Source organism: Dipodomys merriami, unplaced genomic scaffold, assembly GCF_024711535.1.
Source record: "Dipodomys merriami isolate MVZ:Mamm:240054 unplaced genomic scaffold, mDipMer1.0.p SCAF_1422, whole genome shotgun sequence".
NCBI lineage: Eukaryota > Metazoa > Chordata > Mammalia > Rodentia > Heteromyidae > Dipodomys > Dipodomys merriami.
Window position 1 is genome coordinate 22,218 of NW_027202741.1, and position 11,264 is coordinate 33,481.

General features: G+C 35.5%; 1 long non-coding RNA gene across 1 annotated transcript; it reads right to left on the minus strand.

Moving 5' to 3' along the window:
- Positions 1–695: 695 nt before the first annotated feature.
- On the minus strand, positions 696–10,661 carry LOC138826450 (uncharacterized). The gene is made up of 3 exons (XR_011371720.1): positions 10,392–10,661; positions 8,647–8,719; positions 696–1,291 (listed from the first exon to the last, which is right to left on the minus strand). It is a non-coding gene; the product is annotated as an uncharacterized lncRNA (long non-coding RNA).
- Between the last annotated feature and the right edge of the window lie 603 nt (positions 10,662–11,264).

Consider the following 11,264-nt stretch of genomic DNA (forward strand, 5'->3'; position numbering starts at 1 on the left):
CAGAATTTTTAAACCAATTGTCATTTTATAGATCTACAGGTAACATTACATATGAAGGTCTTTTTAAAATAAAAATTACAGAATAAGTTTTATCTAGAGAAGAAGTAAGACAATTAGTAAAAATACAATCCTTACAGCTAATATAATAAGATTTTCGTGATTAATAATGATTAAATTATCTAGTTTTCCAGCTAAAATTCCCATAGGATATCCCACACATGCTCTTACCCCAATTGCAGTACTCTTAGTTTCTTTGTGCTTTTTCAGTAAAATCATGTTTGTTGCTGCAAAAAGTCTGAACAAATCCAGATGAATGCCCATTTTATTGTGAAAGGGAGAGTGACTCACCAAAATGGAAGCCACCCACCCTGGAGTGAGCCATCTTTTCAGGGGTTCCCCATGAGTATCAGGAGCATAGCCATTAAACTTTCCTGAATTATGTTTTAAGTAGGCAGCATAATCATAATCAGGGTTACCAATGGAAAAATCAAAAATACTATCTGGTGCCCCATAGGTTGTAAAAAACAGGCCTTTTGAAATCCACATTCCCACAATTATGGTGAGGTAATTAATACATCCCCAAACTGATCTTTGTCATGATATTTTTGTAGGCAGTTACCTAAATTTTTATTCCTCTTGGGAATGAAAAAGGATTCATTATAAGTATGAAAACCTAATATGTCAATTTCCCACATCAATCTTTTTTTGAACTTTTTATCATTGGATTGATCATCAGTCAAAAAAGTTCTATAGTTTATAGGCAAACACCCGGGGATATTTTCTCCTGATTGCGTTATGCAAATTGGAGTGGTATCTGTCATTCCTTCATAATTAATAGTTTGAGAAGTCATATGAGAATTAGAATAGTCCTCCAAACTCCCTAGCAGATCACTATTATTTTTCATTACTTGTATTATATCCTCATCTCCCCCATCCCACGGGATGTAGAAGAGGAGGATTAGGAACATATGCCCAGTATTGTTCTCCTGAAACAGACACTGCCTGCACAGCAATAATGGCAAGTATAGCAAGAAACTTAATTTAAACAGTGATAGTCTTTCCTGTAGAAACAACAATCTCCTCCGCAGAATGAGTGAGCTTCTTAATTTGTTCCCAGGTTGGTGGTTGGGCTTCTTTTGTTGCCATGGCCTGTTGAGGAGAAAGGTGAAGACTTTTGAGCTTGTGCATCGCCTTCTTCATTTCTTGCTTCTGGGTTTTTATTCGCCTGGGTTTCTCTTATTTTTCTAGGGCACACGAGTCGGGTGAGATTCCAGATGGGTGACTCGGCATCCTGTGGAAACACACATGTATACCCTCTTCCCGAGGTGATTAATACATCTGGCCCTTTCCTGGTGCCTGTGAGCAAATCTTTCCTTTTAACTTTTGGCTGAACTTTAAATCCAATTTCGCTCCAATGTTTTTGCATAAGTGTAAGGTTTTGTTCATTAGTATTAAGGTGATTATTTACAAATATGGTTAAAGCTAAAATTACAGCAATAATTTCCGTCTGTTGCTCTGAAATGTCAGATGCCCTTTTAATAATAGGGAAGTGGTCTGGAATGTATACCACTGAAGTTCCATTTGATGACCCATCAGTAAAAACTGTTAGAGCTCCTTCTAAAGGTGTTGTTACCACTAATGGAAAAATGGTTTTTACCTCTTCCACAAAATTTAATAAAGGATATTGAGGAACATGAAATTTTATTTGTCCTGTATAATTTAATAATGCTAATCCCCAATTCTCATCATTCTGTAATAATATTTTAATTGTTTTTTATTATAAGGCATAATTATATTATTCATTTCTTTCTCAAATAACTCTCGGGACCTACTCCTTGCCTTGACAATGAGTTGGCTGCACAAATATACATAAGAAGCTATCATTCTTGTCTGACTGTGAGGCAAGTGAAGCCATTCCAGGACTCCATCTTGCCATAAACATCTTTTATGTGTATAAGATGTCTTTAACATTATAAAATCCCAGTCTTTATTATAGTCCAATTGGACCACTTTTGCTTGTAACTTTTCTTCCACCAATGAAATTTTTTCTAACATTATTGGAGTGAATTGTCTCTTAGATTTAGGATTAGAATCCCCTTTTAGGGCTTCAAACAATGGGTGTAATTCTCCTGTTGTAATTTTCAAGTAGGGTCTAACCCAATTTATGTTTCCTAGTAATTTTTAAAAATCATTTAATATTTTTAATTTATCTAGCTTGAAACTCATTTTTGTGACATGATGTATTATATTTCCTAAATAATTTAAAGGTGTATTATGTTGAATTTTATCTGGAACAATAAGCAAACCAAAGTTGGTTAATTGCTCAATGGTTAATTGTTAAAATTTGTTCTGTTAAATGTTTACTTTCAGCAGCTATTAAAATATCATCCATATAATGAATAATATAAGCATTAGAAAATTCTTCCCCAGTTTTTTGTAAAGATTTATCCACAAATTTTTGACACAATATAGGAGAATTTTTCATGCCTTGTGGCAAGACCTTCCACTGATATCTCTGCCAGGGCCTTTTCAAATTACATGAGGGCACATGAAATGCAAATCTTTGAAAATCATTAGGATCCAATTTTATTGAAAAAAATTCCTGAAAATCAATGATTATTGTATAATGTCCTTTAGGAATAGCAACAGGAGATGGAAGTCTTGGTTGAAGAGCCTCCATATCATGCATGGTGTTATTAATGGCTCTGAGGTCTTGTAACAACCTCCATTACCCAGATTTCTTTTTAATTACAAAAACTGGAGTATTCCAAGGGCTATTGGATTCCTCTAAATGTCCTTTCTGTAATTGCTCATTTACCAATTGATCTACAGCCTGTATCTTCTCTTGAGTTAGGGACTACTGATCAACCCACACAGGCTGATGATTTTTCCATGATATTGCATCAGCAAACTTCTCATCAGCGGCCTCTTTGAAAAAATTTGTACACTAAAGGAATCTGCAGTAACTAATTTTAGTTCCATGTTTTGCATAATGTCTCTGCCCCATAATGTAAGGGCAAAGCAGATACAATATAATGTTGAAAGTTTCCAAATCTATTTTCACACTCCCACTTTAAAATTTTTGAACTTTGAGCAACATTGTTAGCCATACCCAATCACATTAATATAGATTCTGTCTTCATAATTGGCCAGGATGAGGGCCCATCTTTTCCTACAATACATGTTGGGTCTGGCCCTGTGTCCAAGAGACCTTTTATTGGCTTTCTATCCACTTTTATATTTTTTATGGGTCGGTCCTTAGAAATAGATTGTACCCAGGCCACAGTTTCTGTGGAACTGAAACCTCCTGTACCTCGATCTTCTTTTAGGATTTGATTTGGAAGATGGACATAATTTAAAATTAAGATTTGAGCTTTTTTTTGATCCATATGTATTTGCATATTTTCTTTTAAAGACCTTACCATTACTTTAATTTCCCCTTGATAATCTGCATCATCTACTCCTGGTAATACCTCAAAATTTTCTTATAATTTGAGCTTCTACCAACTATCAAGTCCACAGTTCCTTCAATTACAGGACCATAAACTTGAGTGTTTATTAGCTGAACACCATACATGATAGAGATAATGTAATCTCTTTTTCCTGCCAGATCTAACCCTGCACTTCCTGGAGTAATTCTTGGCAAATCCCATACTGTAAATGGGGAGACAAGGGATTTAATGGATCTGATCCCTTTGGGGATTTTTGTGTAACAGTAGGTGTTTCCCCTCTTTCGTTTACGGGGCTGAGGGAGCACACCTATTCTTGTTTTTTGTCTCCTTTTCTTCTGCTGTTAGGAAAATTCTATCCTTATGATATTTTGATCTACACTCATTTTTCCAATGATTGCGTTTCTTTCATTATGGACAAAGTCCAGGCGCTTTACCCTTTTTATTGTTACTAGGTTTATTTTGCTTTTGTTGACAATCTTTACTCATGTGTCCTGACTGGCCACATGAAAAACAGACCCCATTTCTGGCCTGAGGTCATTTCTTATGTAATATTTGTTCATAAGCACTGAATGGTTCTCCTTTCATTGCTGCAGCATATGCCATTCCTTGAATGACTGCTGGTGAGGCATCTATGCATGCTTTAACATTATCTTGCATTGATCCCGTCAGTAAATGTAAAGTACTTAATACATAACTTTTCATACTGGTTACCTCCTCCCTCATTTTTCTCACAGTTTTCCTTCTCCTCAATACCTCTCAGAAGTTGTTATGTACATTTCTCATATATTGTCTTGTGAGCATTGCTATTGCATTGGTTTGCCCTTTGTCTTTTTTCTCACTATTTTGTTTTTCCTCTTCCATTCCCTAATTAAGGTAAATGTATACACAAAATACAGGGTATCAAAATCAAATACAATAGAGGATAAACCATACGGAGAAAACCCAAAAGAAAATAGAAATCACATACTACATTAAAAACAGCAACCGCAAGCAAAAAGCCTCTGTTTCCATATCTTGGAGTTCATTTTGCTCTGCATCAGCTTATATGGTAATATATATGCATAACAAAGCCACTGGAAAAGAATAGTTGTATGGATACTATATCATGAAAACAACGTTAACTGTTTCTGATGGTAAAGGTGGAATTAGGATTGGTGAAATTGCGATTCTGATAAACTAATCTCAAAAGAGTTTTACAATTATGACAGGTAAATTTTAATTCTTCAAGATTTTTAACAACTTAGCCTATTAAGAAAATTTAAAATTGCCTGGGAAAGAGGCTTTCATGCAAAGAAATCCATGGAGACTTAGTGGAGAGAGAGCAATGTGGGTGAAGATGGCTCATTAAACTAAACTAAACAAACAAACAAACCAATAAACCTCAGAAAACTTGCTGGGAATCCTGTAGGTTCCCTTGAAAATGTCCTTACCCAGGAAATATACTTTCAGTTTGTAAAACAAGGTTGTAGTGGAATTTAAATTCAAAGTTCTTTAAAGAAAAAGACATGAAAATTTGTGATTTGACCTTTAATTACCAAACTGTAATTCTCTGAAAAATATATTTTGAGTCAAAATATTTAGAGAGAAAGTGCCCTGCACAATGAATGAATGTATTAGGTTTATATTATTCTGTTTGTAATTCTTTCCACACTGTCTTTGCACATGAAGCACTGAAACGCAGAAAAAAAAATCTAATAGGATAATTCAAACCAATGATTTCAAATTTCTAAGAAGCTCACAAAAAATAATATCCTTATTAAGATGAGATAGTGAACACTTCTCTTATTACATAAGCCACAAATTTTGGGATCAGAAAAGAATTGAGGAAATGGAAAAGGTAACAAAACTCTTCTTAGAAGCTCTAGCTAAACATATTGGCTTCAACAGTGGAGAGAGGACAAAACTTTATGATATAGATTCTCTTAATATTTTAGCTACCTAAAGTGATTTTACAGAGCCTATTTGGCTCACTACGATGCAGAACAGTTTGAATGAAGACATGAAAATAAATTCCACATCCGAATGAGGCAACTTAAAAGAGTTTTAAACGAGAAAACATGAACATGGAGCAATGGGGGAGGCCTTATAGTCCTTCAGCTTCCCTAAACTTGAAGCCAAGAAGCCGTGATTAATTGGAAATCAGGAAAGAGCTAAGAGGAGGACATAGAAGTAGGACATAGAAGCATTGTGCTTTGTAACAGACACTCATCCAAGGTATGGGTGATTTAACTCTATTCTCCTCGATACATCTTGTTGAACAAATGCAAGACCAAGAGAAAAATAATCAATTGAAATAATTTTGCAAAGAATAACTTCACTTTTCCTGATATTTTATCTAAGGAGAGACTTAAGAGAAAAGATAAAAAGTGGAGTATACTTTGGTTTCGTCAAAGCATCTTGTTACCAAAATATATTTTTGAGGTTAGAAACGATTGCACCAAAAAGTGGACTACTTATTTTTGTGGGCAATTTAGACACAAAAAGACTTTCAAGGTAAAAAAAAAAAACAAAAAAGTAAAAAAGTATAGCCAAATATTTGTGATCACGGCTTCTTGGACTGGTTTTTTGGAGACAAAGTTTACATTAGAGTTTTTCCTCATTAACATAGAAGTTGGGTATTCATGACAACCAAATTCAAGGGGGAAGTTTAATGGACTCGCTAGGAAAGTACATAGAAAATCCTAAAGTGGTGCTGTAGCTCAATAGGTAGAGTGCTTGCCTTGAGCTGAAGAGCACAGGGACAGCAGACAGGCCCAGAGTTCCAGTCCCACGACCAACAAAATTAGTAACAGAAACTGAGAAAATCTTGATCGTTCATCTTATATAATGGGTGGGAGTAGAAGGGTAAGAAGAAATCTAAATGGTTCTACATCTATGGCCAGGCAAATGTGTTAGTGATATTCTTGGTGATAAGGATTACAAGTGAAAATGATGGATTTAGGGAAAAAAACTCTCTGATAGTTCTAAAGTTTATATTAAACAGAGGCAAAGATTGATCTCTTTAGATATCATCAAAATATCCATGACCATGAATATGAAAAAGAATGATAAAATTGGGGGCATTATTAAAGGGAAGAGGAAAAGAAAAGTTATGACATAAGTGTAGCAATGTGAGCACCAATGTTGACAAGATTGGAAGAAAGAGATAAGGAAACAAGAAAGTAATAAAAACAGATTTACAGAAGTAAAGAAAGGAAAGAATTCGCAGGAAGAAATGGTCAAAACTGTTACAAAGACATTGAAGGAAATATGCTATTTGGATTTGAAAACTAAAAGGACATAGACAAATTCAATAAGAACAATGTTTTGGTGAACTGGTAGAGATGTAAGTAGTATTGATGAAATTTTGAGATATGAATGTGAAGCCATAAAATTCTAGATCCATGAATTCAACAGATCTTTTTTTATTTTAAATGTTGGGAACAAATGCTTTTATCCTGACCTTAGGAGTATTATACAGATGTAACTGTCTGTGAATATTTTTGAAGACTATTTAACCAGGAGATTATGGATTGAACTATAGCACAGACAAACCTAATTTGCTCTACAGTTCCAATGAGTGACCCATGTATCTACATCACTTTGCGATTTTACTGAAATATCGTTAGATAGGTTTGGTCATCTTATCAGGCTATTCATTATAAATGTAAGACAAGTAATACCAAGTATAGGTTGAACATACAGTTTTACTGATGTTACTGAAGACTCCGCAATTGATTCTTCTTTAGAATAGAAAATGCCTCAATAGCCATTGATACGTCATAACTGCCATACACTCTATTTAAATATAATTCTTTTTAGGGATATCTCCATGCTGAAATAACCTTCTCAATGAAACTGCCACACATTCTTATATGTAGGAAGTGCTCTTATAAACTTCAAGCTTTTATTGGATGGAAGAGTTCAGACATTACCATCACCACAAGGATTAAATGTCTAAAAAGAAAAGACATTTTTAATGCCTTTCTTTCATTTTCTGATACACATATGCATGTAGGGAAGGATTCTGATATAACAATAATACAATGGTGACTTGTAATAACACAACATCTAGGATCTAGTGTTAATTCAGTTACTTACTAATTAGCTCCAAACTGTGTGGATATTTATATTTCTCCTGGGTAAACTAATGAGCTCCAAGAAAATGTCCCTAAGAGCCTTTCAATTCAAATATCACTGTTTGTCTCAAAATGCCTTAAATTCTACATCTTCAAATGTTGGCATACAGTTATATTGTGGAACTTTTCTCCTCAGAGAGTAAGTACTACCCTATTGCTTAACATGGACAAAGTACCTTCATAAATAGACTGTGTGTTTGCAAACAAGAAGTGGTAGCTGAACAATATTTTTAGCAGTTTGTACAGATGAAATGGAAATAGAGCAATCAAAAGGAACATTCAAAAAAGACAAAGGCACAAAATAGAATATGCCAATTAAATGCTGACGTACAATTTCAAATAATGTGCTCAGGTGTGAGGGTGTGTTCAAAGTACACCGTCAGACAATATAGTTGGATATCTTGAGAAAAAACTACATTAAACTATCATGGAATTATCATACAAGTAGAAACCTGTTACGCTGACTCTCTAATCAGTTACAGCATCAGCAATTTAGGGAGTATTTTCCAAGAGCATACTGAGAAAAAGAGGGCTCATCACAACTAGTGTTCAGGTTGAACTAACAACAATCACATAACGTTTCTTATAAGTCTTCATTTATTTTAGAGCATTAAAGTGGGAAAAAGCCAAATAAATATTTTGCATGTATCTAAATTAAGTGGGACGTATTATATTGGTCTCTCTTTAACTTGGAAGTTATAGGTTATGTCTTTCTATACTCTAAGTTGGGACAATGATCTGCTTTCAGTTATTTTCTTCTCTTCCCCTTCTTTTGCCCTTCCACTTAAAGAGACATACTTGAGCTTGCATTTCTAATTTCAAAATTATCTGAATTTCTCCATACTTCTCGCAGCCTCCTATATCTTTCTCAAGGGAATATCTTCTTACTGCCATTTTTTATCCCATATGATAATGGATATGTTCTTGTCTAATTCAGTGCAAGATACACATTAGACTCATCCAGATATCTCAACACTTGTAGCACCATAAAATCTTATCTTACTTAGAAATCAAGATTTTAGTATGTCTGGGGAGCTGACATCTGTCATTTTTGAATGACCATAATTAATACTTACATGCAAGCAGGTTTTATACCAATATGCCTCTCAGTAGATCAATGAATCGGCATGTCCATTGAGGCGCTGTGGGCTGTGGCAGGGACAAGGAAGAAAAATGGTTGGCTACCCTCGGTTATTAATCCTTGGCCCCGGGGCTGGCAGGATAGAGAGTTTCCCTGCATAGGATAAGCATTTTTATAGGAATTCCTTTATTGTCTATTTTTAATCTACACACTCTTGCACAGTGCTTTCCTTTTTACATTTATGGCAAATTCCTGGTCCTCTCTTGTTAACATCAGTAGCCTTTTTACAATTCTTCTTTACATGTCCCGTTTGACCACATCCAAAACATTTTAGATTAGATGGTTTGTAATGCATGCCAGGTAGTGAGCATAGTTTCAGCAAACCACTGAATACGCCGGGATTCGGATGTAATTTCTTTACATGCCCTTATATGTAGTTACATCCCCAGATTCTTTAATAGGCAATAGGGCTCGTCTACAGTCCTCATTAGCATTCTCATAAGCCAACATGCCCAGTAGTTGTTGCAGTACAGCCTTGCCCACAACAGTATGTTCCAAGGTCAGTGTCAATCATGATAAAAATTTAACATAGGGTTTATTAGGTTTTTGAATTACTTTAGTCCAGGAGCCATAATGCTCTCCTGCCAGCTGAATCCTCCCCCATGCCTCAATACCAATGTCTCGTAACTGCTCATGGATCTCTTCAGGAGAGTTCACTTGCATATGAGCATCTGCATATTGTTCTGTCCCACTCAACATGGGACAGGTTATGACCTGCAGGTGTGGATTATTGCTCTGTGCATTTTGTCTAGTCCTTTCTGTATATAACTCAGTAAACCAGATTTGCCATTGTAGGTATTCAGGTTCCGTAAGCAAGGCTCTACAAAGCATCTTCCAATCCTCGGGAACAAAATTATTATAATGTCGCTGATGCGCATTAAGCAATTCCTTAACATAATGAGACTGAGGACCATACATCACTGCCTTCTTTAGTTTACCAATATCATCGACAGCAACACCGTCATATCTGGCTGGTTGAGCAATACCATTCATAGGAGGTGGTCAAATTACAGGATAAGAAAAAATAGGCATTTCATCATCAAATTCACTGTCTGAGCCTTCTGTTTTGTGAGGGAGTGACGCGGTAAAAATTACTTCAGCAAGCAGAGGAGCCGAAGGCTGTTTTACTTTCACTTTCTCAGATTCTCCTTTCACTCTGCTAATTTCTAACTCCATATGTTGTAATCTTGATAAAATCAACTCCATTTGCTCAGACATTCTATTTATGCTTTCAGTTTGTTCCTTTTCAGCTTTCTTTACCTCTGTTTTTTTCTCTGTTAATTGTGATGCAGCCTTATCTATTGTGTCCTTGACTTCAGAGTCCAATATAAAATCTACAATAGAAGGCGTGGCCTCTTTCTTTAAGTCCACTATTAATCTTTTCTCATTTAAAGCTTTAAAAATGCTATTTAAAATAGCCCAAATGGACAGAAATCTATCAGGAATCCTTTCCCCTTCTCGAACAGCTCTTTCTACATTATACTTTACTCATTTCTAATTATCAACATCTAACGTCCCTTTGTCGGGGAATCAAGGATTCCATTCCCTAACTACATTAATACACATTTCTATGTCAAAAGAAGAAATAGTTACACCATAAGCAGCAAGTAAATATTTTAGCATATGTAAGTATGGAGTAGACTTAACTTGTCCCATCACCATGTAATTAAAAGTACTTACCTGAATATCCCTTCCTGTATTCATCACTGCAGGGTTCCTGTTTGGGTGCCAATTGTCAACGTCTCAGGCATTGGGGTCCCTGGGTAAGGGTCGCAAAATCACCAGGACACAGGGGTTGCAGAGTGCAAATAGCAATTGCCACTGCATGCTGTGTTTTATTGCTAGTGGGTATTTAAGGACAAGCAAGTATTATCTTTGCCAAGATTTAGTCAGGAGACATTCACACAAAGAATTTCAACAGATACAATTTTGCTTAAACTATGTGATAAGTCTTTGTACATTTTTATCTAAACTATTTTAGAGAAAGCTCAAACCACTTCCCCATACTCAGGAAAATGCTTGACTAGCTGTTCGTCTATGCTTAAGTAAGCAGAAGAGCTACTTCCTCAGCTCCCAAGAGTCTGACAAGAGCTTTGAGATAGAGAGAACATGTTCCCTCTATCGCCTGGCATGCCAAGAGCTTTCCACATACACAAACACAGTCCTCAGATAATCCTGAGGCCGGAGCCTACATCATTCTGCCCCTCCAACACAGACCATGAGGCTTCACACAGATTGTCTCACCTACTCTTCTATTACTTTAAGCAAAAACAAAGCAAAGCAAAGCAAACAAAATAGACTTTATGGTTAATTATGCTGCTATTAAAGATTCCAGGCAGAATTATACTGTTAAATGATGATAGTAAATATGTTTTGTAGATACTCATCTCACATGTGTCACAAAAATATCCATGCATTCATAACTAGAAACTTTGAAGTTAAAGTTTATTAATGAGGTGAGTTTCATTAGGTAGCCAATAAAGATAACACCACACAGTATTCAGTCAGGTAAAGAAGTTTATTTACTGAACTGCTGCCCATGCCATACATGGT